General features: G+C 50.4%; 1 long non-coding RNA gene across 2 annotated transcripts in view; it reads left to right on the forward strand.

Moving 5' to 3' along the window:
• The first annotated feature begins 394 nt into the window (after nt 1-394).
• The window catches only part of LOC105005480, a 14,360-nt gene continuing 8,090 nt past the window's right edge, over nt 395-6,664 (forward strand). The window contains exon 1 of one of the 2 annotated variants that reach the window (XR_827325.1): nt 395-664. This is a non-coding gene — a long non-coding RNA (uncharacterized LOC105005480). Of the gene's footprint in view, nt 665-1,236; nt 1,628-6,664 lie in introns of those variants that run through there. The other variant, XR_827324.1, reaches the window with a different exon arrangement.

The raw sequence follows: 6,664 nt of genomic DNA on the forward strand, positions 1-6,664 counted from the left end.
GAAACCTGCGCCCAGAGCCACGTGCTGGAGCCGGCGCGGGGTGGGTGGCTCGCGGAGGCGTGGGGGAGGGAGAGGCCGCTGCTGGGAAAGGCCCCAGGCCACGTTTCTGGGGGAGGAGATGCGCCGCGAGTGGACACGCTCGGCCCAAGGCCAGGCGGGGACCTTCGTGTCTGGAGAGGGCGGCCCAAGATCCCTCTGATGGGAGCAGCTCTGGCCTAGCCTCGGACGGACGGCCCTGCCTGCTCAGGGATGGCCTTGCATAAATGCCCTGGCCTAAAGGAAATGGCAACCCACTCCAGTGTTCTTGCCTGGAGAATCCCAGGGACGGGGGAGCCTGGTGGGCTGCCGTCTCTGGGGTCGCACAGAGTCGGACAAGACTGAAGCGACTTAGCAGCAGCAGCAGCAGCAACCTGGTTGCCTCCTCTGACCGCGGTGGGATGGGGTTGAGGTTGAAGGGTCTTCTATCTCACCCCGCCCCTGCCCACCACCACCTCAAAGAGGATATCTGTCCAGGGGTCGAAGAATTTGAGAGACTGAGTAAACTGGGGGTGGGTGGCCATCCAGTGAAGGTGAGGAGAGTGGTAGGAAGAAAAAAAGGAAGCACAAAAAGAAGGAAGGAGAATCTTAAGAACCTGCCAAGGACGTAACTGCAATCCTTGGAAAGGTGAGTTTCCTGTTACCTGAGGTACTAGGCCAAAATCCTGAGGAGAGAAAATGGATTAGCTGCAGAAAGGAAGGTGGAGTCTGGGCTTTTTTTTGCTCTGGGTAAGAGGCTGGGCGATGGTCTGCCACTGTCTGGGTTCAGCAACCGCTTCGAGAGGCTGCCTCCTGTGGTTCTAGGATGTGAAAGTGAAAGTCGCTCAGTTGTGTCCCACTCTTTTCGACCCCATGGACTATGCAGTCCGTGGAATTCTCCAGGCCAGAGTCCTGGAGTAGGTAGCCTTTCCATTCTCCAGGGGATCTTCCCAACCCAGGGATCGAACCCAAGTCTCCTTCATGGCGGGTGGATTCTTTACCAGCTGAGCCACAAGGTTTTTAGGTTGCTCAAGGACAAAAGATCTTTTAAAGAGCACCCACTTGCACCTAGAAGTTCCCTGACCCTTTGCCCCGCCCTTGTCAGACAGGAAGGAATGGAGAGGAGCCAGGAAGACAGAAAGCCAGCAGACCTCCACAGGCGCCTGGGTTTCCTCCCCTCCGAGTCCACCTCATCTCACCCCACCCTATACAGCTGCCATGGGTGGGGGGCTTCCAGCTGGAATTCATTCTCAATCTCTTTTTGGGATTTGACTTGCCCTTCTTTCCAAAGCCACGGCTCAGCAAGTGATGCCAGCCCCAGGAGGGGATGTCCGGGTCTCATCTTGCAGCCAGAAGGAGCACAACAGCTGGGTGCCCAGAACCCATCCGGGTCTGTGCAGAGCTGTTTGTCAGTGCGGCCTCCCAGGACCACGTGAGCTGCCTCTCACCCTGTATGACCCTCTTTCAGACCCAGGCAGAGCAGAGCTCCCGGCCCCCTTCCCCTCGTGCCCAGCCTTCTCCCAAGTGTGCAGGCGGGTGGCTCATTCCTGCCGGGTCAAAACCACATTGAGCTGGACTCCTGGGAAGTTCTCTCTGGACCTCTGTAGAAGAGGTAAAAATGACAGCTTTGGGGAAACCAGGGGGTCTCATTTGCTGAGGTGGGTCAAGATGCAGAGCCCTGTGGCATCCAAGAGCAGAAGGACTGGCTGGGGATCCTCATGGGCGCTGTTAGTTAGGAGCAGAAGGTCCTGGGCCCTGGGTGTTTGCGCTTCGGGGGAAGTTGGTGGGCTGGACCAACGGGGGTTTATCCTGGGAGCTGAGGCCAGGTGCAGCAGGGTGCTCTGGTCGGATACTGAAGTCAGAAACACTGCAACCCCCAACTTCCATTTTTTTTTTTTTTTCTTCATGCTGAGAACGCCCTTGGTAGGGGCTGCCTCCTCCACTGTTTCAGATTCTGCTTTCTCACGTGTGTGTCAGAGAGGCAGTTATCACCTCTGTCAATCTCTTTTCTCCCACTCCCTGATCTGTGTGCCTATGGCCCTTGGCAGCTGCACTGTCACCCTTCCCACGCTCTGCTTGGCCTGAGAGAGAGAGGTTTTGCTGTCTTCAGCTTCCCTCTCTACCCAGAGGCCTGCTGAAAAGGCCCAGAGTTTCATCTTTGCAACTCCTTCCTGGTGGAACGCGTGAGGAAGTGAATTAGCTGTCAGCTCCGGCCTCTTCTGCCCCACGCTTGGCCTGGCAGCCTCTTTCGTGTCTGAGGTCGCTTCCTGTTTGCTGTGTCTGCTGCCTCCATGAGATCCTCATCCTGAGTTTTGACCCACCCTGCCCTTTGCCTCACGACTCAGCTCAGCCTTTGTGACCCTGGCTTGTTCACCTGATGGACCCCTGGAAGCTGCTCAGCAGGAAGAGCCTATGTGCCTCTCCTTAGAACCTTCCCTATGGGCTTCTCTGGTGGTTCAGGTGGTAAAGGAGTGTGCCTGCAATGCAGGAGACCCGAGTTCAATCCCTGGATCGGGGACCCTGGAGGAGGGAATGGCAACCCACTCCAGTATTCTTGCCTGGAGAATCCCAGGGACAGAGGAGCCTGGCAGGCTAAAGTCCATGGGGTCACAAAGAGTCGGACACGACCGAGTGGCTAACACTGTCACCAGGCAGAGGGTCAATGGGGCCTAAGTGTACCTCACTAAAGGCAACCCGCCCACTGACTGTACCTGCGCACCCAGGAACGCGGGTGGCCCTAACTGAAGCTGACATGTCATGTGTAAATTCCGCAGTGCTACAACAGATAAAGTAGGGGCTGCCTTCCTTCACAAAACGTTTTCCAAGCGTGTTGTTGAATATGAGATTCCTCGTATGCATTTGGAGGACTCATTTTCCTCGCAACTTGTGGGGAATGGATATATTGAAAGTGAGATACGAAATTAGGAGACGAATTGGCAGAGATCAGTGTGTTTTCAGGGAGTCATGTAACCAAGTTCTGTATCACTGCACATGCCAGAAAAGTTGGAGAGGAAACCGAGCCAAACTAGGAACGTCTGCCTCAAAGGATTTGGCATAACTCCTCAAAACATCTGGCACCGCATGGTAGCATTTGTCATGCCACTGAAAAGCTAACCTCCAGTTGTCCTTGACCAGTGGAGCAGAGGGCCAGGAACCCTCTGTGTGAGAAAATGTGGTTCTAGCTTTGGTTTTTCTGTGTCTGAGCTCTACTACCTTGGGCCACCTGCTGATCTGTCTGTGCCTAGGTTTCTTCTGTAAAATAGAGATCCTTATACCTACTTCTTAGGGCTCTGTGGAGGACCAGAGGAAGTAGTTGACAGCTGGTGGGTGCCCAGTGTACACCTGAAACTATCACCACATTGTAAACCAACTATACTCCAATAAAAATTAAGTGGTTTCTAGCTGTTGGGGGTAACAACTTCCTGAAGTGTATAATCTTCTCCTTTGGGATCCTTTAGGTCTAGGTTCTGTCCAGGGTCAAGAAAGTCAAATTGAGAGAATGTTGAGCTATTTTTCAGAAGCCACTGGCGCAAAAAGACCAACATCTCTAGGAGAGATAAGGAATTTAAGAGCAGCACAATCTGCCAGCCAATGGTGGATTTCAGGCCTGAGAGAACCTGATAATGAATCATTCTGAGGCCCAATCAGTGACAAAGATGACCTTTGCCCAGACATTGGCATGTTTGAGCCTTTAATGCAGGAGGTGTTGAAAGAACCTAATAAATGCTTATTCACTGAGTAAAATCCAAGTTGAAGGAAAAGTGACAAATATATATTCTGGGTATCCCTGTGCCAGGTGAGATGTGACCCTGAGGGAAAACACTAAATCAGACCCTGCTCCCGTGGGTCCCAGAGCCTTACACCGGGCCCTGGAGTCTTGCTTCTGAGAATGGGAGCAGATCACATTCCCAGGAAGGACAGATTGACGGGCTGCATTGAGCACCATTGGTAGAGGGAGTAAGAACTGCCCTTTGCACCTCACCTCAGCTCTTTCTGGGCTTCCCTGGTGGCTCAGACAGTAAAGAATCTGCCTGCAATGCAGATAGACCCAGTTTTGATCCCTGGGTCAGGAAGATCCCCTGGAGGAGGGCATGGCAACCCACCCCAGTATTCTTGTCTGGAGAATCCCAAGGACAGAGGAGCCTGGCTGGCTACAGTCCATGGGGTGGCAAAGAGTTGAACATGACTGAGTGACTAACACTTTCCCTTTCAGCTCTTTCTAGCCCATCTGACACCAGTCCAGAGAATGTATAGTATATTCTCCTAGGACTCCATAACCAAGGAACCACAAACTGGGTGTCTTAAAACAACAGAAATGTATTTGCTCAGAATTCTAGAGGCTGGAGTTATCTGCAGGGCCCTGCTCCCTCTGAGACTCTGGGTAGAATCCCTCCTTGTCTCTTGCAAGGAAGGTCCCTCACGCGAGTTCAGGGCCCGGCATGAGGCTCTGGAACCCATCACCCACTGGAGCAGGGTCTGACTTAGTGTTTTCCCTCAGGGTCACATCTCACCTGGCACAGGGGTACCCAGAATATAAACTCTGCACTTTTCCTTCAAATTCTTGGATTTGACTCAATGAATAAGCATTTATTAGGCTCTTTCAACACATCCTGCAATCCTTGGCATTCCTTGGCCTGCAGCTACTTCACCCCATTCTCTGCCTCTGTTAGCACATGGCGTTCTGTGCGCATCTTCACGTGGCGGTCTCTTTATTAGAACCCCAGTCACACTGAATAAGGGCCCACCCTAATAGCCTCTTCTTTGTTTTTTTTTAAATATTTATTTCTGTTTATTTGTGCATGCTAAGTCGCTTCAGTTGTGTCCAACTCTGTGCGACCCTATGGACTGTAGCCCGCCAGGCTCCTCTGTCCGTGGGATTCTTCAGGCAAGAATACTGGAGTGGGTTGCCATGTCCTCCTCCAGGGGATCTTCCTGATCCAGGGATCGAACCCACGTCTCTTATGTCTCCTGCATTGGCAGGCGGGTTCTTTATCTCTGGCGCCACCCTATTTGGCTCCACCGGGTCTTAGTTGTGGCACACAGGGCCTTTAGTTGCAGCATGTGGGATCTAGTTCCCTGACCAGAGATCAAACCAGGCCCCCTGCATTGGCATCACGGAGTCTCAGCCACTGGACCATCAGAAAAGTCCTCCAATCGCCTCTTCTTAATTTAATTACACCAGCAAAGACCCTGTTTCCAAATAAGGTCACATCCACAGGTACTGGCCGGGGGGGAGGGTGTTTAGGATTTCACAGTATCATTCTAAGGGAAAACAGTTCAGCCTGTAACATGTGGTAAGAGTGATGCCTTTGATAAACGGGCTGCTGCACAGGCCAAGAGGGTAGTCAACATGGGTGTCTTGCCCTGTGCCAGCAAGGGGGCAGATAGAAACAGCAAGTTAGCATCCACCTGTCAGGAATCTCAGGAACACTTATATCCTTTAATCCAGCGATGCACCACTAGGAATCCAGCTGGAGAAAAGCATCAAAAATGTCGTAAAACTTAATGCACAGAGGTCTTCTCAGTGTCGTTTACTAGAAACAACTTCAACGTCCAACAGTTAAGGATGGTTATTAAAATAAGCCGCATCCCACGTGAGGGGGTGCTAATAGCTTTTAGAAATGATATTTCCAGGAAAAAAATTTTGAAACATGGAAAAAATGAAATGATATATTCCGTATGTTGTCAAATTTATTTAAAAAATGGACACGGAAGAAAAGAATCAATATAATGTTAACAGTCTCCCCCCTTCTTAGGAGAGATAATGAGTGATTTTTTAAAAAATTATTATTATGGAGCTATATGTGTTCTCTGCATTAGCTTGATAACCAAGGAGAAAAAAGCCCTAATGTTATTTTAAAAATAGATATATAAATAGTTTCCTGGAATATACATTCCAGGAAAGTTCTAGCTGGGAGGAGAGTAGCAGCTGCTGGGTGTCCTGCTGATTTCTGTGTTTATAAGCCACAGCCGTAACCTCTCTAGAATTTCTCAACATGTAGCTGGATGGCTCCTTGCCTCAGAATTACCCATGATGCTTATTTAAAAATGCAGAATTCTAGGCCCCACCCCAGGCCTACTAAACTGGGCCCAGGAATTTGCATTCTTACAGGCTCTGCGCACTTGAGTTTGAATTCCCTTTATCTTAGAGGCTAGGGATACCCACTCATCAGTAATCCAGCATGGATCCAGCATGGTTTCTCACATCAGTCGTTTTGAGGAATAAAACCAAATAAACAGGGAAGTTATTCTTTTTATAAAGTTCACTCTTGGTTCTCCCTAGAACAGGAAGCTGCACACCAAATATTCAAAACAATAGAAAATTCATAATTATATTTTATTTTGGAATTAAGCAACAGCAGGTGGTGTGTCTTAATTTATGTTAGGCAAATAATGAAAACGAGTTAACATTCCAGACTCTAGCCTGGTAAGTGATTAAGTGTTAGTCCCTCAGTCGTGTCCAACTCTGCAGCTCTGTGGATTGTAGTCCGCCAGGCTCCTCTGTCCATGGGATTTCCCAGGCAAGAATACTGGAGTGGGTTGCCATTCACTTCTTCAGGGGATCTTCCTGACCCAGAGATTGAACCCAGGTCTAACCGGCATTGCAGGCAGATTCTTTACTGTCTGAGCCACCAGGGAAGCTGTCTCT

Source organism: Bison bison, unplaced genomic scaffold, assembly GCF_000754665.1.
Source record: "Bison bison bison isolate TAMUID 2011002044 unplaced genomic scaffold, Bison_UMD1.0 scf7180017864491, whole genome shotgun sequence".
Classification (NCBI taxonomy): Eukaryota; Metazoa; Chordata; class Mammalia; order Artiodactyla; family Bovidae; genus Bison; species Bison bison.